The sequence below is a fragment of the Hypanus sabinus genome, unplaced genomic scaffold (assembly GCF_030144855.1).
Source record: "Hypanus sabinus isolate sHypSab1 unplaced genomic scaffold, sHypSab1.hap1 scaffold_96, whole genome shotgun sequence".
Lineage (NCBI taxonomy): Eukaryota > Metazoa > Chordata > Chondrichthyes > Myliobatiformes > Dasyatidae > Hypanus > Hypanus sabinus.
In genome coordinates, this window is record NW_026781815.1 from 750,597 (window position 1) to 776,677 (window position 26,081).

Here is a 26,081-nt window from a genome sequence, read left to right on the forward strand (position 1 = left end):
GCCTGTTGCACTTGCTCATTCACCTTCATTGACTGGTGAACTAGGACACCGAGGTCTCTTTGCATTTCTCCCATACCTAACTCGACGCCGTTCAGACAATACTCTGCCCTCTTGTTCCAGCTTCCAAAATGGATAACTTCACATTTATTCACATTGAATGACATCTGCCAAGTATCTGCCCACTTACTCAGCCTATCCAAGTCTCCCTTATTCTCCTAACGTCCTCTTCGCATGTCACACTGCCACCCAGTTTATTATCGTCAGCAAACTTGCTGATATAGTTTTCAATGCCCTCATCTAAATCATAGACATAAATCGTAAAGAGCTGTGGTCCCAATACAGAGCCCTATGATACCCCACTAGTCACCTCCAGCCAGTCTGAGAAACACCCATTCACTGCTACCCTTTGCTTTCTATCTGCCAACCAGTTTTCTATCCATGTTGAAACCCTGCCCCCAATGCCATGAGCTCTGATTTTACTCACCAATCTCCTATGTGGCACCTTATCGAATGTCTTCTGAAAATCTAGGTACACAACATCTACTGGCTTACCCTCGTCTAACATCATTGTTACACCCTCTTAAAAACTCCAACAGATTAGTCAAGCATGATTTGCCCTTGGTAAATCCATGCTGGCTCGGCCTAATCCTATTTCTGCCATCTAGATGTGCCACTATTTCGTCCTTAATAATGGACTCAAGCATCTTCCCCACGACTGACGTTAGGCTAACGGGGCGATAGTTCTCCGTTTTCTCCTTCCCTCCCTTCTTGAAAAGTGGGACAACATTAGCCACTCTCCAATCTTCAGGAACTGATCCTGAATCTAAGGAACATTGGAAAATGATTACCAATGCATCCACAATTTCCTGAGCCACCTCTTTTAGAACCCTCGGATGCAGACCATCTGGACCCGGGGATTTATTAGCCTTCAGTCCTACCAGTCTACTCATCACAGTTTTTTTCCTAATGTCAATCTGTCTCAATTCCTCTGATATCTTATGACCCTGGCCCATCCATACATCTGGGAGATTGCTTGTGTCCTCCCTGGTGAAGACAGATCTAAAGTATGCATTAAATTCTGTTGTCATTTCCCTGTTTCCCATAACAATTTCTCCCAATTCATTCTTCAAGGGGTCAACATTGTTCTTAACTATCTTCTTTCTCTTCACAGAGCGAAAAAAGCTTTTGTTATCCCCTTTTATATTCCTGGCTAGACTCTCATACCTGATTTTTTTCTCTCCGTATTGCTTTTTTAGTTAAGATCTGTTGTTCCTTAAAACTTTCCCAATCATCTGTATTCACACTCATCTTAGCCCTGTCATACTTCTTTTTCTTTAATGCTATACAATCTCTCACTTCCTTTGTCAACCACTGTTGAATCCTTCCTTCTCATTGGAATGAACTGCATTTGCATCTTTTGTATTATGCCCAAGAATATCTGCCACTGCTGATCCACTGTGTTTCCTGCCAGGGCATCCGCCCATTTAACTTTGGCCAGCTCATCCCTCATGGCTCCGTAGTCTCCTTTATTTAATTGCAACACTGACACCTCTGATCTGCCCCTATCCCTCTCAAATTGTAGATAAAAACATCATGTTATGATCACTACTTCCTAATGGGTCCTTTACTTCAAGATCACTTATCAATTCCTGTTCATTACACATCACCAAGTCCAATATAGCCTCGTTCCTGGTTGGCTCAAGCACAAGCTGTTCCAAAAATACATCCCTTAGACACTCCACAAACTCCCTATCCTGGGGTCCAGCACCTACCTGATTCTCCCAGTCCACCTGCATGTTGAAATCTCCCATAACGACTGCATTACCTTTAGCACATGCCAATGTTAACTCCCTAATCAACGTACCCAATATCCACGCTACTGTTTGGGGGCCTGTACACAACACCCATTAGGGTCTTTTTACCCTTACTGTTCCTCAGCTCAATCCACACAGACTCTACTTCCTCTATTCCCAAGTCACCTCTTGCTAAGGACTGAATCTCATTCCTCATCAACAGGGCCACCCCACCCCCTCTTCCCATATTTCTGTCTCTACGATAGCACGTATACCCTGGTACACTCAATTCCCAGGCCTGATCCCCTTGCAGCCATGTCACCGTTATCCCAACAATATCGTAGTTCCCCATTTTCATCTGAGCTTCAAGCTCATCTGTCTTATTTCTGACACTACGCGCATTCAAGTATAGAATTCTTAGCCCATTCCTCCTCTCTTTGCTTAAAACACTGTCTACTGTACCTAACCCAGCTCCTTGAACTTCCATCGGGCAAATTGCACCCTGAATTTTGATGACCTTCTCAAGATCACCCAAACCTTGTACACATTTAACCCCATGCTCCTTCTGACCACCCCTCTGGATCTGGATCCCTGCCCCCTGCACATCTAGTTTAAACCCCCCCCCCCCCCCCCCGAGCAGCACTGGCAAATACTCCTGCAAAAATGTTAGTACCCCTCTGGTTCAGATGTAGACCATCCCTTCGAAACAGATCCCAATGTCCCTGGAACAAAGACCTATTATCCAAAACCCTGAACCCTTCCTTCCTGCACCATGCTCTCAGCCTCGTATTAATGTGCATAATCATTCTATTCTTCGCCTCACTCGCACGTGGCACAGGTAGCAATCCCGAGATTGTCACCCTGGAGGTCCTGCCTTTCAGCTTCACTCCTAACTCGCTGAACTCTCTAAGCAGGACTCCCTCACTCACCTTACCTACATCATTGGTCCCTACATGGACCACTACATTTGGGTTCATGCCCTCCACTCTCAAGAATAGCCTGCACCCGATCTGAGATGTCCCGGACCCTGGCACCAGGGAGGCAACATACCATCCGAGACTCCCGATCTGCCCCACAAAATCTCCTATCTGCTCCCCTAACTATAGAGTCCCCTAAAACTATAGCTCTCTTCTCTTCCCTCCTCCCCTTTCTAGTTGAGGGTTCAACCTCTGTGCCAGAGGCAGGACCACTACAACTCATTCCTGGTAGGTCATCCCTATCAACAGTATCCAGAACGGTATACTTATTGTTAATGGGAATGGCCGCAGGGGTGCTCTGCACTCTCTGCCTGCTCCCCCTGCCTCTCTGGACCGTCACCCATCTGCCTACTTCTTGGTTTTTTGGTGTGACTACCTCCTGATAACTCCTATCTATCTCTGCCTCCACCTCCCGAATGATCCGCAGTTCATCCAGCTCCTGCTCCAACTCCTTAACTCGGTCTGATGGGAGCTGCAGCTGGACGCACCTTTTGCAGGTGTGGTCATCAGGGACAACTGTGTTGACCCTGACCTCCCACATACTGCATACAGAGCACACCACTGCTCTGACTGTCTCCCCCATACCTGAACTGGATTAATAGAATAAGTCTAAAAAGCACCTAGCGACCTTACCTTCTTCCCCTCAGCGAGCAATCACACAGGCTTACCGAAATCCCCTTACGCCGAAGCCCACTTAGCCAAAGCCCAGGACTCTGCTTCCACGGACTTCCACAGAGTCCTGATGAAGGGTGTATGTCTCTGTTTACTCGTTTCCATCGATTTTACCTTTGCACAGATTCTCCCTCCCTTAATAAATTGAACGTTCAAGCGAGCCTGTTACCCCTGCTCTAGGTTTTGACAACATTGCCTCATCCCTGAGTAAAATACCGTCTGTATCTGACACTCCTGCTCCCGTCATGACCCGTTCTTATCTGCACTCTCTTTTCCTCAACCTTCCCTACCTGTAGGTTCACAGTCCCTCTGCCACGTTCAACTGTCCTCCAGATAGAGAACGTTAACTGAGTTTTAGAATAGCAGGCACCATACGGTAAGAATGCAGATCATTACTGCAGCCGCTGCCAGAGCGGGAGGATGCACGGCTTCACAACATCTAGCACGATACCGTAAAGGCACAGACCTTTATAACTGCCGTCAGCATTGCTATAAGGAGACAGGCCTTTACAACAGATGGACACACAATACTAGAATTTTAACTACTTTACAACTTAAACAAAATACCATCAACTATTGTTCGCGATAGGGAGAGAGCACATCTGTGCCTGAGCGCCAGGAGGGCGCGCAAAAGAGAGCCGAAGTCAGAGACAGCAGGCGAGTGATAGCGAGAGAGAGGCAGATACAACTAACTCTATCAGGAAGGGGGTATGACAATATTCTCAGACGTGTGGATAACAAGGAGGAGGAGATTTCAGGACAACGAACAGTAAGTTGGATAAATCCTCTGAGGGATATCGTCAATGAGGCATCCGACGCACATGCAGGCAACCATGCAGTAAAAAATTGTCATCATGGTCAGCGCACACATAGTGAGCTGAGGGGACCAACCCAATCTCTAAAGCAATCTCTCTCTTCGCCTCTTCCTTCAGTCAGTCTTCCGGGACCCCAACCCTGGACTCTCGCTCCCAGTCTCTCTCGCTCTCTCCAGTGTCTATTTCCCATCCCAATCACCGTAATCCCTCTCTCTCCTCTGTCTCTTTCTTTCAGTTTTATTCCCCGTTTTCCCCACGTCTCTCTCCTCGATTCTCATTCTCCCAGCAGCTTTCTCCAGCATCGCTCTCTCCCCCCCTCTCAGCCCATTATCCCACTCTTCTTTCATTCTCTCTCCCTCCATCTCTCACCATGCCCTTCATGCTCCTCTAGTCTCTTTCCCTCCTACTCTCCTCGTCCCTCTTTCCCGTCTATATCTCACTCAATCTTTCGCCGTCAGTCTTTGATCCTCCCATAAATCATCACGGGTACTGATGAGCATTTAAAAAACACAGCAGGTTTTCTTAATTTTCATCTTTTCAGGAACACTCTTGTTCTGCAAGAAATTAGAGATGGTGAGGACACGAAATTCATTTTCAGTTGCAGCGACTTAGGCAGATTGACTGGTGACGTCAAAGAGGCATCCCTGGCGGTCGCTCGTCTCCGGCGGCCTGGCCAAGGCTGTGTCTTCAGATTTTCCCACCCTTCCTAAATGAACTGCACTGAGCTCAGAGGTATTGTCACAACGATGTTTCCATGATGCATACATGGTTCCTGTAGAGTTACTCTTCCGATGGCCCAATTCAATCGGGAGCAAGAGAGGAGGCAATTTACAGGCCTGTGAGTGCGATTAGAAAGGGTCGTTCGAGGGCTTTCCGCTTTTGTCCTGCGGCCCAGTTGAATTGGGACGTAGAGAGGAGGCTGCTCTCGGGACCGTGAGGGTGATTAAGAATAAAGCTGCTCTCACGTTTTTGCGGTGTTTTCTTGCTGCCAATTTGAAAGTGAAAAAATATATAATAAAGCAGGGACACGCCGAAAGGCCATTTTGTGATTGGGCCAGTGCTGTTCATTCGTCCCTCCCCACTGATCTCCCTTCTGGCACTTATCTTTGTAAGCAGAACAAGCGCTACAGCTGGCCTTACCAATTAGGGTCCCAAACTGCCCTTCCAGGTCAGGCGACATTCTGCACGTGCTTCCAGTGTGGCCTTCTGTAAGTCGGTTCGCGAGCACCTACGCTCTGTCTGCCTGAACCAGCGGGATCTCACAATTGAATTCTACTTCCCATTCCCAATCCGATATACCCATCCATGGTCTCCTCAACTGTCGAGATCAGGTCACGGAGGAACAACACCTTATAATCCGTTTTGGTTGCCTCCGAGTTGAACGTCGATTTTTCAAACACCCACTTCAACATTCCCATGAACTTACCCCTCTCTTATGTTATCTTCTTGACCGCCTATCCCCTTCCTCTGGTGCTCCTCCTCCACCCATTTTTGTTCTTTCTCCCATGGCCTCCGGTCTCTTTCACCAATCAAATTCCCAGCTATTGGCTTCATCCAGCTTTCATCTATCGCCTGGTGTTTCTCTCTACTCTTTCCGCACCTTTCAAATCCAGTCCTCAGCCTTTATTCTCCAGTCCAGCCGAAGGTCTCCGGCCCGAAACGTCAGCTACTTTTATTTTCCTTAGATGCTGCCGGATCTGCTGAGATTCTCCAGCATTTCGTGTGAGTCTTGCTCGGATTTCCAATATCTTCAGGGGTCCTCTTTTTGGAGTGGAGAGGATTCATCGAGAACAAGCTTCATTCTTCATTCTTTCTCTGTTAGTGCGGATTATCCCCGTCAGTTTTTGTTCTCTTTTTCGGAGATGTTGATAGTCCGCAATTATCTTTCGGAAAATCACATCTTCAGCAGGTGCACCAAGCTGTATTTCTTCGTGCAAATCAATAAGGAACTGAAATTTCAGCTCGATGGTCATCGGTTGATAAGGGACACTGAGGAGGTGATAGATAATGGCTGCAAGGAGGTGATCATCCCAAAGTTTCAGGATGCATGCACCTGAGTGAGTGTCAGGAAGTGGAAAGGAAATGAGCAGGCAGTGACCTCCCTCGGGTTCAGGTATAACCCACCCCTTTTGTAGAAGAGATAACAATGATCCAGAGATTTAAACTGCATCTTAATATCAAGAAAATGAATCTCGGGGTTGTACATGTTGTCAGATATTTACTTTGATAGTGCATTTGCTTTGAACTTTTACTTTGAAAAGAGAAATAATTTATGTTTCATCGTGTTTAGTTCCGCACGGCACAGATCCTCGATGGACACCGGAGGGACCGGCGCATGCAGGCACAGGCAAGGGCGCGCTGAGGTCATAGTTCAGCGGTGATAATAGTGGATCAGTTGTGATTCAGACGTGGAAAATAACTGAGAGGTCAAATGAACTCCTTTAAATTCAATAATCCCGCAGCAAGACAAATCCAGTGAACTGAATGTCCCGAGTTTCTCCATCACTTACTGAGGAGATGTATGTGTAAATGAAATATGACGGATGCAAATTCATCAGAAATGGCTGTAGAGATTTGTGACATATCACTAAATGTATATATGTGTGTGTGTGTGTGTGTGTGTGTGTGTGTGTGTGTGTATATACAATGTCTGAAATACATCTTAGGGAAATATTTGATTGATGATGAACTTCAATAAAAATATATTCCAAAAGAAGATAAATGGCATATGATTGCTGCTGTGATTTGGTCACTGATCCAGGAAGTGAGTAGTCATCTGAAGGGGACGGGCGCTATTATCTTGCTGTCGCCTTTGACCGGTTGTTATCTCTGGGAGTTGGTAATCTCAGCACAGGTGTGACTTTGACGATCACTGTAATCGGGTGTAACTGGGTGCACCTGTTGAGGATAGCTTTATTATCGGGATACCCCTGAGAGCAGGCAGCTGGGGCACAGTTAAATCACAAGAAGGGGACTGTCCAGTGTTCAGAAAATGAAATATGCATAACATTTCATGATATTTCACAGCGTCCTTCCTTCTGATGCCTCATTGTAATACCTCCACAACGGTCTTTGCCCTGAGCAATTTGAGCAAACTGGAATTTATTGTCTGACAATAAACTGGTTCCAAGGTGAAGAATAAATCAAAGCACCGAGAACAACCGAACAAAACCAAATGCAGGTTGCGAGTCCTCTCGGCAACAGATCAAATTTAGTAGAGAAAACGTGGCCGTTGCTATCATGCACTGAATTAAAATTTCTGACTCGGAACACATGTTACCAAGACTCATTCATGTAAAATGAGTATTTGCGTGGTTTGAGAAAAGCGTCATGAAACAGTGTAGCGTACAGGATATAAAGGGTGAAGTTCAGGTTTTGAGTGTTGTGATCTGAACATTGCTCAGGCTGTGTTCACCGACCGTTCGGGTCTATATTCGCTGTAAGGCCGCTGATATCACAGTTCAGCTGTGATCATACAGAATGGAGGAACAGCACTGAGAGGCCCAATGTCCTGATATTAATTCAACAATACAGCAGAACATTCTGACACATAGGACACCCAGTTGATTTAATGTTCAGGAGTTTTCTATCGATCTCTAACGCGGTAGGTGTATAGGTAAAGTAAATGAGATATCAGGTAAATTCACAAGCGCGAAATGGTCGTAATTTGATAGGATTGCGGCTGTGATATGGTCACGTCTTTTCAGTATGTGAGCAGTATGTGAAGGAGAAGGGGGTTCATATTCTGCTATCGACTGTGACCATTAGCTATCTGCGAGGGATAGTAATCTCGGCATGTTTGCAGCCAAACTGGCCCATCACTCTTATGGACCACCAGCGGACATATGCGAAAAGGGGCTTTATAAACGGGCTAACCTTGAAATCAGTGTAGGTATAACCAATGGGAGTGCAGTTAAGACTGGAGGAAGGAAGTATCCAGTGTACATAACAAAATGTGTTCCAAAGGGAAAATATCTGTCCACAGCTCGCAGAGCTCTTCCTTCTGCGTTGCCTGCGCAGTAAACCCACAGCGGTCTTTGACCTGCGCTATCGCTGGAGTTTATAGTCTGGCAATAAACTAGGCCCAAGGTGCATAATAAATCAAAGCGCCGACACCAGCCGAACAGAAACTGGATGCCGGTTCTGATTCCTCTCTGGAGAAGATCAAATTTTCCAGTGTGTTACTAATTGCAATCGTGCATTGAAGTAGTAAGTCGTGCTGGAGCCATATGTTAGAAATACGCATTCAAGCAATGAAAATTATTGTACGGTTCAACATATGCAGTGTGGAATAGGATGTGGCGTTATGTTCTGAAAAGCAATCGGTTTATGTTTATGAGCATGTTATCAACTGACCCTTGCTCAGGGTGTGTTCGCTTACACTTAGGGCACATAAAATTCAGCTGCATCGATTAGCTGCGACCAGACTCAGGAGTTCAACACGAGGTAAGAACAGAGACTATACGGGGAAAAGTCATGGTGTTTCAATGCGCCCACTCGTCACGGCAGTCTGTGTAGTGTTACTGACAATTCAATACGGTCTCTACAATTGCACGCCTTTATGGATCAGTGTTTTTTTCTGTATGCGTATTATTTTTAGTAATGACAGAGTACAGCTGACAGTGGTATTTAATATGAACATTCTCCACGTAAATCCACTGGCTGTTGATAAAAACTTAACGAAGTGGGCGCTTTACTATGTCTGGACCTAATGAAGTGGACACTGAGTGTATGTTCGGGGCCTTTTGCTGCCGCTGCCCGTCCACTTCAAAGTTCGGAATGTTTTTCGCACAAATCTCGGTAAATGAAGTGAATACGTGAATGTCCGAGGGGCTGAACAGTTTCTGAGATATTGGCGCCAACAAACATCCCACGGTCAAAGACACTTGGATCACATTTGTTCCCTCTCTTGAAAAAGACCCTCGATATTTGTTGACCATGTCCTCAGGACTTTTTTTTTGTTTGTTTTCAGCTGCCGCCACCTGATTCGCTGGTATATATATATACCTAATAAATTGGCCACTGGTAGTATTTCCTATCCAGACAGTCCTCCCCCATCTCAAATATGAGCATTTTTTTGAGATCTTAATTATTGCCGATTCCTCTGTTGCCCTGCTTTGGAAAACATAGCAACTGAACGGTCCAATTCTGTGCGAGGCTGAGGCTGTGCAGGTGCGGTGGGGTGGAGAAGCGCATCAACTGATAAATTCGTCATTTTGTTTCTGATTATCAAATGAAAGTAATATTTACTCGGGAGTGCACATTTACCCACAAAACTAGTAACGGACTCAAAGGTATCCGAAAGGGGAGACCCATTACAAGTTAGGTTACTGAGAAATATATATCTTTTAGTCACAAAACAAGAGATCCGCGTGTGTTGGAAATCCCGAGCAACACACACAAGACTGAGCAGGTCATGCAGCACCCAGGCAGATAAAGAAGCAATCGACGTCCCGATGATACGTCTCGGTCTGAGACGTTGACCGTATGTTCCTCTCCGTAGATGCTGACTGATCTGCTCAGTACCTCCAGAAGTTTGTGTGTGCTTCTCTCTAACTTTCAGTCAAGTTTTTTTTCTATGAAATACAGTCACTTCACAGTGGCAAAAAAAAAAAAACTGTTCAATAATCTTCAGATATTTCCGAAATATTGTCCGGAGAATTACGCTGAACACACGGAGCCTTAAATCTATAATTTCTCTGTTGCGTTGCTTGTGATGAGAGCCTCACTTCATTGCCTGTGAGTTGCAAGGAGACTTATTCACACTACACAACACCACAACAACCATTCCGAGACAGCGCCCCACCCCTATCCCCACTTCGCGTGTGATCCTGATCCTCTGGGCAGTGATTTTCTCAAGGTCTGGTGACTGTCACTGATCAGTCAAAGCGTCGTCTCGGGTGCAGACGCAACGAAATGAGATAAGGGATGCATGCAGGTAGCGCTCCATGGTATTGGTTTTGTACACAGCCTAATAAAACGTCGAAATTTGTCGCATTACTGATGTCGGGTGGCATTCATGTAGTCTTGTTTAATTTAGTAAGATATATTATTTACAGTCAATTGAGGAATTTTTTATTCATTAAATAATTAAAATAAATCTTAAGTAAGGAAAATGCGAAATGTAAACGAGTATACTGGAAGTGTTCGGCAGATTCCGGAACAGCTGTGGGCAGGTTCAATTCTGATTATAGTTCGTCGACCTGAAAAATTAACACATTGTCTGTCTTGTTGAATAATTCTAGCATTTAAAATTGTTTTGAATATATTTTTGTCAAACTTGAATGTAACAAACCGGTGATAACCAGATGAAATGCTCCAATAATTCTTGTTCACAATTTAGGGGCTGAATTCCAGCCAGTGAAATATGATGGTTTAAGGCAAGACAGGATCGTGCACAGGATTGGGCAGTTATGCATTGCCTCAAACGAGATATGTAATCGTCGATACTTCATAATTTTAAAAAAAATGGAAGGAACCTCTGAGAAACAGGGTGTTCAAGAAATGTGTACAATGTGTCATTGAAATTTATAGATGAGCCGAGGTCAGTGAAAGTGTTTGCGCGCTCGCTGCTGGACCAGATGTCCTTTGAGCACCATAGCGCCACTAGAGGTAGGTGGGCTCAAGAGGTACGTGTTTCCTTCTCTGGAACTCCAACCTGCATTGACGTTCTGTTGACTTGACAAGCCAGTGTGACACCTCACTCTTGATCCATGCCGCGGGATGGGAAGCTCATCCAGTAATCCGGCCATGGAATATATTTCAGAAGTTGTATGATTGGTGTGTGCTGGAGGATCAGGCTGCATCATCATTTCATTGGAGAGGACTATGCTTATATGGCTGTATGTTCTTCGGTACGCATGTCCGCTTTCTCCTTGATACCTAAATTATTTCCTGACCCTACTCCCGGTTTTGTTTCTTGCAGAGAACTACAATCTGTTAACACCTGTCTTCACAATGGCTGATGCAGCTGACGATGGACGAGAGTCAGTGGAATCAACATCAGAAAAACACCCGGGTACATAGCCATCCTGTTATTACCACCAAAGTGGCCAATCGTATATTTGATATCCATTCTGTCTCTGATAGGTATTTCCCAACATCCTAGGCCAGTTTAAATCTGTCGCCAGCGTCTCTTCGAGTCTTACCTTTGCATCCAGACTTAGGTCATACTGAAACATGGATATGTTACATTATTTCCCTCATGAAAATGGCTATTCTGATTTGATCGTGCACTGTTATCAATTCAAGTGGTACCACCTGTCACTTCATCTGGTAAACAATCCATTTATGCCTACTCTATGTACTTCCACCCACCAATTCGTGTCCATATTGTTACTTTATCCACAACCCCTCGTGGTTTACGCTTGCCTGCTTATCTATGCTGTGTTCATTACTGAAATTCCTAATGGTCTATATTCGCTGCTCTCGCCTTATCTCTCCTGATGGTTGTATCCTCAAAAATATTCCAATGGATTCAGTCAACGTGATTTCAGTTTCACAAAGCATTGTTGAATTTGTTAGGTCTTTTGAATTTTCTCCTGATACAGCTTCGACAATGGCCAAGAATTGTTCACACCACTGATGTCAGCCGAAGCAGAATGTTGTTCCTAATCTTCTCATTAACTTTTACATTTAAACGGAACTGTGTAATGTTAACTACCTCAAATCATTCCGATTGTCTCACTCTGCCTCTGCTTTAAGGTGCTTGGGTCACCATTTATAACAACTTTGGCCGTTGAAGCATGTAAATGCAGGTGGGATTAATGAGAATTGAGAGATACTAAAGCCGATCCAAGGTGCAACTTCACGAAATGCTCCAAGATAAACCTCATGAACTACTCATACACCTCCAATTTCTCCAGTCAGTAGCTAGATTACCAAAATGCAATGTTCCAAGGCTCACTTTACTACCCTATCTCCACGGGACGCCACTTTCAATTCATTAAATTTCTTGGAATTGGATCCATATTTCACAGTGCCATGTCTTTCGCTGTGTAGGCCCTTCCCTGATTTGTGCTTCCAAATGGTTAAACCTGTGTGTGTCTGTTCATAATTGTGTGTGGTAACATGGCGCACCGACCTTAGGTTCTGGATAGAAAAGTGCTGACAAATTGAGATTCGACAATGTCTCTATATTCCGTCGCTTCAATTCACAGGTCCGAACTCAGGAATCACCGAACTCCTGGCATACTGGAACGATTTCCAGCTGCTGCAGTTGATTGACTTCTACCGGGACAGGCTGGAGCAGGCGATCGAAGGAGTGGTGCACGGAATGAGCCTGGCGTTAACGTTCGAGCAAGAGCTCAGTGGAGAGGAACATCGGGTAAGTGAGCAGGAGAATGAGTTTGAGTTTTCACACGTCATGAGTGTCAGAAATCTGAATCATCGGAAGTTAAAGTAGATAAATTTACAACTGGGAAATAAATAGTGAATAAACAATAATAAACTTATGAATCTGAACCAATGATGGAAAAGGGATGAATATGTCCCCCAGTCTGCTGGGTTAGTGTTCATTTTTACAGCGAGGGAAGCGGATAACAGGTGTATCGGCGTAACGTCATAGATATTAAATGGAAATATGGTACGATATTTCGGTTTAGGACGATCGCAGAGCGTAACGGCAGGATTTCAGTGAGAACCTGGGCATTATCGGTGGATGCGACAGGTGCTTGCCAGTGTTCTAATCTGGGTGGAGATGCTTGTTTTATAATTTGACACTGGAAACTGTTTCTGTCGTAGTATACTACCTTGCTGTGATGTAATCACTGATAAACCGCCACCAGACAAGGCAATGGAAAGACAGCAGGTGCCAGCCGCCATCATGTTAGACACTGGCAGACTGAGACGATTAATCGCATCGTCTTTTCTGTAACTTCTCCGAGGCTGATCGCTCTGTATAAAAGCTTTTTTTATATGTATATATATATATAATATAAATATAAATATATATACACATATAAAAAAAGCTTTCTTGACTTCTTCGTTCATCTGCTTTATAATAAATCATACTTTATGGTTTCTTCTTGACATTGTCAAAATAGATGAGGGATTACTTATGGGTTAGGAATCACGGGAAGGAAGCTGTCACGGATTAACCAGGATCCCATTGACTGGTGGGCCATGTTCACGGAGAATGTCCCTCTATGTGCTCTGCTCTGAATGTACAGTCCATCTCCAGAGAGGATCGTCTTCCGGCCGTGTGATCCCGATAAAGAGCACGTTATTTACTTCTCATTCTCTGTGAATATGTCAGTCCCCAATATGTTCATTTCTACACTTGACAGAAAATCTCTGATCTCGCTGATAAGGGAGAGTGGGCGGACAGTTCTAAACTCCTCCTGAGCCTGGTGATTGAGAGAGGCTCCCGCGCCCGGAGGGTGATGTGGGAATCGTTTGTGAAAATGCGGAACGGCGTCCCAAAGTTGGACAAAATACTGAAGGAAATACAGGAACATGGTGAGATAATATCAGAGATTAATCACAATTTGGATATAAACAACACAAACTTAATAATTTGAGAGATTTGATTTCACCAAATTGTTTAAATTTATACAGGGTGTGCACCGTACGAGAGATCAAACCCCAATCAAGATTTACGGGAGATTCCCAGTCAGCTGAAAGGTAGGTGAAGAAACAGCTGTTTCCACCAACGGCTGATACTTGTGCAGGGCCGTTATGTTGATGAGCCACGGAGCTTTGAACAGGTAAATGTTGTCATTGTGACACAGCACATTGTAAGGCACATGGAAACATTGCTTCCAATGGAAAAGTTTTCAAAAGACATAATGAGCAACGAGGCAGAGAATTCGGGGCTTGGGAAAAGTGGGGACTGCACGCTGGTGCCTGGAACTACAGCTGTCTCCACCGGGGTCAGAGCAGACAAAGGAGCGATCCGGTGGAGGGGAAATCTGGGAAATCTCTGCACCACAAAGTGTCAAACCGCATCCTACCTGCCTCTTTCCCCCTTTCCCTCGTCCTAAATCATTTCTCTAAACTCCGTCTGTCCGCACAGATCGTCAATTTTTCGAGTTGGATATCGGTTGAAGTTCTAGTCACAGAATAACAGCAACCGCTTCCCTTTAACTATAAATCCAGGCAATATTCCTACAAATCTGTCCAATCCCAAAACAGCAAATTTCACGCAGTCTGTTCGCATCTGCAGTTTCTTACTGCGAACAATGGGCAGTCCATCGGGAGAGAGTGTCAGCGAAGGTGAGGAGCGGGGGAGGTGGAGGTTGAAAAATCCACAGAACGGAAATTCATGTCTTCACTCCGGTGTGCGATGAAAATTGTCTGAGGGTAAGAGCTGTCAATTAGATCAGGGAAACCCGGTGTTTTGTAAATGTGGCGAAAAACTGAACAAATCGATAAATAATGTTGAGACACCTTTAATTGCGCCAGACTGATGAGAAGCTCACTTCATCCATAAGTACATTGCGTCTGTGGAAATGGAGCCTTGGGCAGTGCAAGGGCTCTGAGTCTGAAAAGCTTCATATTCAAAGGCCGTGTTGGATTACCCGACTGCACATTTAGCAGAGGAGTGAGCGAAGGAAAGACAGACATTGCAAAAGTTAGTAATCTTACAGTAGTTCATGTTTTACCTGATCATTCGAAAGTGTTGATCAGACACCTGAGGAATCCCTACCAGTATCCTGGTTCAGCAACTCTCACTTCCAAGAACAATCTGTAAATGTGTCGATGTTCTTATAGGAACTGAAAGAGGCTAATCAAGAATTTTAGAAAGATCTCTCAGTCTCTATCACTTCTGTAATAATTGTGTTGGTCATTATTCAGGTAACAAAACCCCCCAGTTTCCTTGCACCACTGATTTAGCATAGCTCTACAAATTGCTTGCAAAGTTGTTCTTCAGTGTTCTTCACGCTTCCGGCCAAGGGAACGGATACGGCTATGGAATTCTAACCTACTTAGAAACATAGAAATATAGAAAACCTACAACACAATGCAGGCCCCTCGGACCGCAATGTTGTGCCGAACATGTACTTGCTTCAGAAATTACCTATAGTTAAGCATAGTCCTCTATGTTTCTAAGCTGTATGTACCTGTCCAGCAGTCTCTTAAAATACCCTACCGTATCCGCTTCCACCACCGGCAGACCATTCCACGCACTCACCACTCTCTGCGTAAAAAAAAACTTACAGCTGACATCTCCTCTTTACCTACTCCCAAGCACCTTAAAACTGTGTCCTCTCTTACTAGCCATTTCAGCCCTGGGAAAAAGCCTCTGACTCTCCACACGATCAGTGCCTCTCATTATCTTGTACTCCTCTAGCTGACCACCTCGCGTTCTCCAAAGAGAAAAGCCCAAGTCCACTCAACCAACTCTCAAAGGCATGCTCCCCAATCCAGGCACCATCCTTGTTAATCTCCTCTGCATCCTTTCTACGGCTTCCACATCCTTCCTGTAGTGAAACGGCCGGAACAAAGAGCAGTACTCCAAGTGGGGTCTGACTGGGGTCCAATATAACTGCAACATTACCTCTCGGCTTTTAAACACAATCCCTAGATTGATGAGGGCCAATGCACCGTATGCCTTCATAATTACAGAGTCAACCTGCGCAGCAGCTTTAAGTGTACTCTGGACGAGGACCAAAGATCACTATGATCACACTGCAAAGAGTCTTACCATTAATATTATATATTGCTATCATAATTAACCTACCAATATAAACCAGCTCACGCTTAGCTGGGTTAAACTTCATCTGCCACTTCTTCGTCCAATTTTTCATCCTATCGATGTCCCGCCGTAACCTCTGACAGCCCTTCACACTAACCACAGCTCTCTCAAGCGTTATTGCATCAGCAAATGTATTAACCTATCACTCCACTTCCTGATTCAGCTCATTGATAAAAATCACGAAGTGAAGGGGTCCCAAAAAGAATCCTGAGGCACAAAGCTGGACACCAAACTCCATGTAAAACATGAACCGTTTACAAGCACACTTTGCCTTCTGTGGGCAAGCCAGTTGTGGAACCACAAAGCAATGACCCCTTGGATCCCATGACTTTTTACTTTCTTAATAAGCCTTGCATGGGGTACGTTGTCAAATGCCTTGCGAAAATCCATTTTACTTTACATCTACTGCACTACTTTCAGCAATGTGTTTAGTCGCGTCCTCAGAGTATTCAATCAGGCTTGTAAGGCACAACACGCCTTTGAAAAAGCCATGCAGACTATTAACGACGAAGGGTCTCGGCCCGAAATGTCGACAGTGCTTCTCCGATAGATCCTGCCTGGCCTGCAGTGTTCCATCAGCACTTTGTATGTGTTGTTTGAATTTCCAGAATCTGCAGATTTCCTCGTGTTTGCTGACTATTCCTAATCATATTATGCCTCGCCAAACGTTCATAAATCCCGCCTCTCAGGATTTTCTCCGTCAACCTACCAACTCCTGAAGTACGAAACACTGGTCTATAATTTCCTGGGCAATCTCAACTCCCTTTATAACCATATAACAATCACAGCAGGGAAACAGGCCATCTCGGCCCTCCTAGTCCGTGCCGAATTCTTAATCTCACCAAGTCCCACCTACCCGCACTCAGCCCATAACCCTCCACTCCTTTCCTGTCCATATGCCTATCCAATTTTACCTTAAATGACACAACTTAACTGTTCTCTACTACTTCTACAGGAAGCATATTCCACACAGCTATCACTCTCTGAGTAAAGAAATACCCCCTCGTGTTTCCCTTAAACTTCTGCCCCCTAACTCTCAGATCATGTCCTCCCGTTTGGATCTCCCCTACCCTCAATGGAAACAGCCTATTCACGTCAACTCTATCTATCCCTCTCAAAATTTTAAATACCTCGATCAAATCTCCCCTCAACCTTCTACACTCCAATGAATAGAGACCTAACTTGTTCAAGCTTTCCCTGTAACTTAAGTGATGAAACCTAGGTAACATCCTAGTATGTCGTCTCTGCACTCGCTCTAATTTATTGATATCTTTCCTATAATTCGGTGAGCAGAACTGCTCACAATATTCTAAATTTGGACTTACCAATACCTTGTACAATTTTAACATTACATCCCAACGTCTGTATTCAATGCTCTGATTTATAAAGGCCAGCGTTCCAAAAGCCTTCTTCACCACCCTATCTACATGAGACTCCACCTTCAGGGAACTATGCACTGTTATTCCCAGATCGTTCTGTTCCACTGCATTCCTCAATGACCTACCATTTACTCTGTATGTTCTACTTGGATTATTACTGCCAGAATGTGGAACCTCACACTTTTCAGCATTAATCTCCATCTGCCAACGTTCAGCCCATTCTTCTAACCGGCATAAATCTCCCTGCAAGCTTTGAAAACCCACCTCATTATCCACAACACCTCCTACCTTAGTATCATCGGCATACTTACTAATCCAATTCACAACCCCATCATCCAGATAATTTATGTATATTACAAACAACATCGGGCCCAAAACAGATCCCTGAGGCACCCCGCTAGTCACCGGCCTCCATCCTGATAAACAATTATGCACCACTACTCTCTGGCATCTCCCATCTAGCCACTGTTGAATCCATTTTATTACTCCAGCATTAATACCTAACGACTGAACCTTCTTAACTAACCTTCCATGTGGAACTTTGTCAAAGGCCTTGCTGAAGTCCATATAGACTACATCCACTGTCTTACACTCGTCAACATTCCTCGTGCCTTCTTCAAAAAATTCTATAAGGTTTGTCAAACATGAACTTCCACGCACAAATCCATGCTAGCTACACCTAATCAGACCCTGTCTATCCAGATAATTATTAATACTATCTCTAAGAATACTTTCCCTTAATTTACCCACCACTAATGTCAAACTGACAGGTCGATAATTGCTAGGCTTACTTCTAGAACCCTTTTTAAACAATGGAACCACATGAGCAATACGCCAATCCTCCGGCACAATCCCCGTTTATAATGACATCTGAAAGGTCTCCATCAGAGCTCCTGCAATTTCTACAGAAACTTCCCTCAATGTCCTGGGGAATATCCCATCAGGACCCGGAGATTTATCCACTTTTAAATTTCTTGAAAGGGCCAGTACTTCCACCTCTTTAATTGTCATAGGTTCCATAACTTCCTTACTTGTTTCCCACACCTTACACAATTCAATATCCTTCTCCTTAGTGAATACAGAAGAGAAGAAATCGTTCAGAATCTCTCCCATCTCCCTCGGATCCACACATAGCTGACCACTCTGATTCTCTAAGGGGCCAATTTTATCCCTCACTATCTTCTTGCTTTTAATATAACTGTAGAAACCTTTCGGATTTACTTTCAGCTTATTTGCCAAACCAACCTCGTATCTTCTTTTAGCTTTTCTAATCTCTTTCTTAAGATTCCTTTAACATTCTTTATATTCCTCGAGCAATTTCTTTACTCCATGATGCCTATATCTATTGGAGACATCCCTCTTTTTCCGAAACAAATTTCTAATATCCCTTGAAAACCATGGTGCTTTCAAACCTTTAACCTATCCTTTCAACCTAAAAGGAACATAAAGATTCTGTACCCTCATAATTTCACCCTTAAATCACCTCCATTTCTTTATTACATCCTTCCCATAAAACAACTTGACCCAATCCACTCTCTCTAAATCCCTTCGCATCTCCTCAAAGTTAGCCTTTCTCCAATCAAAAATCTCAACTCTAGGTCCTGTCCTGTCCTTCTCCATAATTATATTGAAGCTAATGCTATTATGATCACTGGACCCGAAGTGCTCCCCAACAGATACATCTGTCAGCTGACCTATCGCATCCCCTAACAGGAGATCCAACACTGCCCCATCTCTAGTCGGTACTTCTATGCATTGTTGCAAAAAAACTATCCTGCACACATTTCACAAACTCTAAACCATCCAGCCCTTTTACAGAATGAGCTTCCCAGTCTATGTGTGGAAAATTAAAATCTCCCACAATCACCACCTTTACTACAAATATCTGCCATCTCCTTACACATTTGCTCTTCCAGCTCACGCTCCCCATTAGGTGGCCTATAATACACTCCTATCAGTGTTTCCTATTCCTCAATTCCACCCAAATAGTCTCCCTAGAGGAGCTCTCTAATCTATCCTTCCAAAGCACCGCCATAAGATTTTCTCGGAAAGGCAATGCAACACCTCCTCCTCTGGCCCCTCCTACTCTATCACACCTGAAGCAACTACATCCAGGAATATTTAGTTGCCAATCACACCCTTCCTGCAACCATGTTTCACTAATAGCTACAACATCATAATTCCAGGTATCAATACACGCTTTAAGCTCATCCACCTTTCTTACAATGCTCCTAGCATTAAAATAGATGCATTTAAGATACTCTCCACCTCCTCCTGCCTTTTCATCCCTAACAATGCATTCAAATTTATTATCCTTTTCTTTCTTCTCCCCTACATCTTCGGGTTGAGCGCATCCCTTCTCCTTCACCTGCCTTTCCTCCCTCACACACTGTCTATTTACTTGCTCTACTGGTGAACTAACCTCCTGTCCCATATATTCCTCAAATTGATTCACGCCCCCCCCATCTCACTAGTTTAAAGTCTGCCCTGTAGCCCTAGCAAACTTCCCTGCTAGGATATTGGTCCCCCCAGGATTCAAGTGTAACCCGTCCTTCTTGAACAGGTCACGCCTGCCCCAGAAGTGGTCCCAATGATCCAGAAACTTGAATCCCTGCCCCCTGCGACAATCCCACAGCCACGCATTCATCCTCCATCCAATTCCATTCCTACTCTCACAGTCGCGTGGCACAGGCTGTAATCCCGAGATTACTACCTTTGCGGTCCTTCTTCTTAACTGCCTTCCAAACTCCCTATACTCTCGTTTCAGGACCTCTTCCCCTTTCCTACCTATGTTATTGGTACCTACATGTACCACGAGCTCTGGCTCCTCACCCTCCCACTTCAGGATATCTTGGACGCGATCAGAAACGTCCCGAACCCTGGCACCAGGGAGGCAAATTACCATCCGGGACTCCCGATCATCTCCACAGAACCACCTGTCTGGACCCCCGACTATCGAGTCCCCTATTACTATGGACCTCTTTCTTCTATCCCTACCATTCTGAGCTACAGGGTCGTCCTCTGTGCCGGAGGCCCGGCCACTGTCACTTCCACCAGGTAGGCTGTCCCCCCCAACAGTACTCAAACATGAGTACTTATTGTCAAGGTGTACAGCCACTGGTGTACTCTCTAGTACCTGCCTCTTCCCCTTCCTGACCGTGACCCACCTATCTGCCTCCCGTGGCCCCGGAGTGACCACCTGCCTGTAACTCCTCTCTATCACCTCCTCACTTTCCCTGACCAGGCGAAGGTCATCGAGCTGCAGCTCCAGTTCCCTAACTCGGTCCCTCAGGAGCTGCAGTTCGGTGCACCTGGCGCAGATGTGGACGTCCGGGAGGCTCGGAGACTCCAGGACCTCCCACATCCGACACCGAGAACAACAAGCTGCTCTCACACTCATACAATAACAAGAACTAAAAGATAATCCTACTGTGCCCTCTTCCGCCTAAGCCCCCTGAGCCCAAGCCCTACAGTCTGCTCCTGGCTCACTCCGCTGCCCGCAAACGTAGCTGCCCGCTTCTTAAGGTTGTGTTCTTTTTATTTCTTCCCAGGCCTCCTCACGCGCCTGCGCAGTCCCGCCTCTCAGAACTCCGATCTGAGACGCAATTGGACAATTTGAAAATGTCTGCCGCCGCACTTCCTCTCAAAGCCTCGCTGTCCTCTTCCAAAAGAGGGAATAAGGGAACTACATCTACAAACCTACCTGAAGTTCCCCCGTCCCCATTGATGTTACATTGATCTTTACATAGATCGTCGCCAGAGTCTGAGCAATCTCCTCCCTCGCCTCCCACTGTAGCCTGGGGTGCATCGCATCCGGTCCCAGAGACATATCCAAATTGATGCTTTCCAAAAGCTTCAGCACATCTTCTTTCTTCATGTCTGTATGGTCAAGCTTTTCAATGGGCGGTGTCATTCTTAGAATCGCCAAGATCATTTTCCGTAGTGAATACTGAAGCTATGTATTTATTAGGAACCTCTGCTCTCTCCTCCAGTTCCAGACTCACTTTTCCACTGTCGCACCTGATTAGTCCTATTATCTCACGTCTTATCAACTTGCTCTTCACATGCATGTATAATGTCTTGTGGGAGGAGAGGTCATTAATCTTACTCGCCAAAGCCTTCTCATGGCCCCTTCTGGCTCTCCTAATTTCATGCTTAAGCTCCTTCCTGCTAGCCCTATAATCTTCTATGTCTCTGTCATTGCCTATATTTTTGAACCTTTCGTAAGCTATTCTTCTTGATGAGATTTTTAGCAGCTTTTGTACACATTTGTTCCTATACCATTTGTACCTATTCGTTCCGATACCTATTCCTGTACCTGTTCCTGTACCTATTCGTACCCCGCTCTAATGCTGTGGGAAAGGAAATAGAATTGCGATCACTATCTCCAAAATGCTAATCCACTGAGAGGTCTGACACCTGAACAGGTTCGTTTCCCAATACCAAATCAAGCAGAGCTTCTCCTCTTGTAGGTTGATCTACATATTTTATCAGGAAAGCTTCCTGAAAACACCTAGCAAACTCCACCCAATCTAAAGCCCTTGCTCTAGGGTGATTCCAATCAATATTTTGGAAATTAATATCTCCCAAGATGCCAACCCAGTTAATGTTGCTTCTTTACAGAATCTGTTTCCCTATCTCCTGCCCGATGTCCATGTTACTATTGGGTGGTCTCTAAAAAACACCCACTAGGGTTATTGACCTATTCCTGTTTATAACTTCTTCCCACAGAGACTCAGTAGGCAATCCCTCCATGACTTCCTCCTTTTCTGTAGCCGTGCATTATCTCTGCTCAGCCGTGCCACACCCCATCTCTTTTGTCTTCCTCACTTCCCTTACTGAAACACCTAAATCCAGGCGCTATAAGTAACCACTTCTGAACATGAAGTAGATACTCCCCGGGATCATTGAAGAACACCTTCTCCACTGGTGTGGCTGTCTCGAATGTAACTGTTTCTACAATCCATGCTTTCCTACGTTCCCTATCGCACTCGAATACATTGAATGAATGAATAGTGGGAAAACATATCTGCTTTGTTTGTTGCCAGATCACTACCGTTTTCCACACAACTATCAACACTCTAAGAAGATAATATAAACACTGCTGGCGGCCCCTAATAAATGGCGAAGTCTAAAATATTTTAAAGATCCGTTACGCAGTAAACCCCTATATAGAGTATACCTGTTAACTGGAAACTGCCCACACACCTGGAAGGGTCCGAATGCGCTGTGAAACCCCGCACACCTCTGGCAAGGTACAGACACACGGGTAGACACCACACATCCCTGACAGGGGCTGACACGCTGAGAAACCCCGCACACCTCTGGCAAGGTACAGACACACGGGTAGACACCACACACCCCTGACAGGGGCTGACACGCTGTGAAACCCCGCACACCTCTGGCAAGGTACAGACACACCGGTAGACACCACACACCCCTGACAGGGGCTGACACGCTGCGAGCCTCCTCAGACCTCTCAGAGTCTACCGACATTCTGCGAGATGCCACACACTCCTGGCAGAGCCCTCACGCAATGGGAAACCTTTTACCCACTTGGCAAGGATCTGGCACACTCTGAGGTCCCGCACACTCCTGTCAGGATCCTGACTTACCGCGAGGTTTCACATTCTTCAGGCGCACTGTCACTGCAAGTAACTTTCCCACACTTCAACCACACTTCATGGGCTTTCCCCTATTTCAGGACGTGCTCGGGATTCAGTGGGAGAGGTTTTGGGAACAATGAACACAACTCATGTCCTGAGATGGTTATGAATATGGAGCGTCCTGCAGCTTAGATGATATACAGAGGGGGATGTTTGGGGAGTTAGATTAATGGTAGGGGTCAGTTTGGGAGCAGCTTTTATAAGACAAATTCCCATCTGGTGAAATTTATCAGCTGATCAGAATTTCGAAAAGGCATGGTCCAACGGGGATTACAGTCTGCTTTGTCAACTTGCTGGGAACCATTAAGAGAGATGTTATGAATTAGTCTGATAGTGATATATATAATTCTTAAGCTGACGTGAGTCATTGAGTTGTGGAGAGTGAAGGAGTTTCTTTACGAGTCCAGTGGTGCAGAAGCGGGTAAGGAAGTAGCAGGCGGAGATTAATCCCGAAAATTGTGAAGTGTTGTACCTCAGGAGGTAACATGTATGGGGGATGTTTAAAGTAGATGTCAGGCACTAACTTCATTGAGGTACAGAGGGAGTCTGGTGTCAACGTCCGTAGCTCACTGGATGTGACAACAGAAATAAATGAAAAAGACACGACCACATAGGTCACTTCATTGTGCGGATGAAGCTTCACGTTGCAGATGTATCAGACTTTGGTTTGGCTGCATTTGGAGTATTAGTTCAATTCTGTCACCCTGTTATAAGAAGGGTCTGGGGAACTCGGAGAGGGAGCAGACGAGTTTCACCAGATACTGCCGGGATTAGAAATCAACCTGCTTTCAAACTTTCAGTTCCATTTAAATAATGGATCTGTCGCATTCACTCTCTCCCTTTCTCCTGTCTTGCTGTGTATTTCCCATGCATACTATTTAGTGGACATGAGACTGCCGATCCGAAGGGTTACACAAGTGTGTGAACATACTCTGATGCATTAAATCGATACAAAAGTGTCGAATTACACTATTCTTGTAATACTGAGTTCTGAGATGAGGCATTTAACATTTTGACTATGTGTCTGTTCCCATTGAAGATGTTCAACAGAAACACATGGATACTCTGCGGGCACAAACTGAGACACTGAGAGTGAACACGATACTGATGAGGGAGAAGGTGAAGGTTTTCCAGCTGGTTGATCGATACGCTGAGCTCACGGTCATTTCTACAATTCGTGATCGGAGACTGGTGGAACACGAACTACTAGCAAGGGGCAGAGACCACGTGCAGTGGAGAAAACAACATCTCCGCAGAGAGCTGGAAAAACTCCGGACTGATCAGTTGTTCCAGAGCAGCTTTTCCCAAACCAAATACAAATCTGGGAGTTCGGCAGCATTAGCTGGAGTCCCAGGAATCGGGAAAACAACAATAGTGCAAAAGATTGTTTATGACTGGGCCACGGGGAAAATATACCAACAATTCCAATTTGTCTTCAGTTTCAAATTCCGGGACCTAAACTCCATTAACTGTAGAATAAACCTGAGAGAACTGATTCTGGATCAGTACCCTTACTTTGGGAATATCCTGAGAGAGGTCTGGAAAAACCCAAAGGGATTGCTGTTTATATTCGATGGTTTGGATGAATTCAAACATAAAATCGATTTTTCTGACAGTCGGAGAGACACAGAACCCAAACACCAGTGCCCAGATCCCGAGTGCTGGTGTGAAGTGTCTGACATTGTGTACAGTTTAATCCAGGGCAAGCTGCTCCCAGGGTGTTCAGTGCTGGTGACAACCCGCCCCTCTGCGTTACATTTATTGGAAAAGGCAGAGATCAGTGTCTGGGCTGAAATCCTGGGATTTGTCGAAGAAGAACGGAAGGAATATTTCATCAGGCATTTTGAAGATAAGACAGTAGCAGAAGCTGTTTTCAAACACGTTGAGGAGAACGAGATCCTGTACACCATGAGCTACAACCCTTCCTACTGCTGTATCCTCGCTCTGGCACTGGGCCCCTTCTTCGCGAAAAGAGACATGGACCCGTAGCGAGTTCCCAAGACCATCACCCAACTCTATTCCTACTATATATACAACATACTGAAAAACCACGGCCGTGAGATTGATAACCCACGTGATGTGTTGCTCAGGGTTGGTCAGATGGCCTTCAGAGGAGTGTTTGACAAGAAGATTGTATTTAGAAATGGAGATTTGATCAACTACAATCTGCAGCCTTCCCAGTTCTTGTCCGGGTTCCTGATGGAGATTTTGGAAAGAGAGGATTCTCCCCGTTGTGTGATGTACACATTCCCACACCTCGCTATCCAAGAGTTTGTAGCTGCACTTGTGCAATTTATGAATCCACATCCCGGGGATATCCTGAAATTCCTCACTGAAGCCCACAATACGACAGATGGGCGATTTGAGGTATTTCTCCGTTTTGTTGCTGGTCTCTCCTCCCCAATGACTGCTCGGGGCCTGGAGGAGTTTCTGGGTCCATCTCCTCATCAAACAACCTGCCGGGTGATTGACTGGGTGAAGGAGGAGGTTAAACGCCAGAGTGGAAACACAAGGAGTGAAGCTGGTAAAAGGAGCCTCCTGAACACATTGCACTACCTGTTTGAGTCTCAGAATTGTGGACTGGCTCAGGCCGCACTGGGGTCTGTAGAAAAACTGTCATTCAGTGGAATGACACTGACCCCGATTGACTGCGCGGTTCTGTCTCATGTCATTGGACAGTGTGATACAATACAACACCTCGACCTTGTTGGCAGTAACATTCAGTATGAAGGGATCCAGCGGCTGTTACCCGGGCTGCACAAGTGCCAGGAGTTGGGGTAACTTCACTTATTTCTCAGTCTGATCTGTGAAAGTGTTCCATTCTGTTGTTTCAATGTAAAGGTAAATCAGATTATGAGAATTATGACAAATTGCGAGGCGATCGGTCAGTAATTCAAGAACGGAGGTCTCCGTGGTTTCGTGTGTAGGGATGTTGTAGACCATCAGATCAGCGAACAACGGCAGTTAGTGTACTGGTAGTAAATCACAAGAATGGCCGTGTTTCTCACTGCCTGTGAAACAACCATTGAAAATGTTCCTTCTCACAGTTACTGACATCGATTTACACCGACTGCTGCAGGT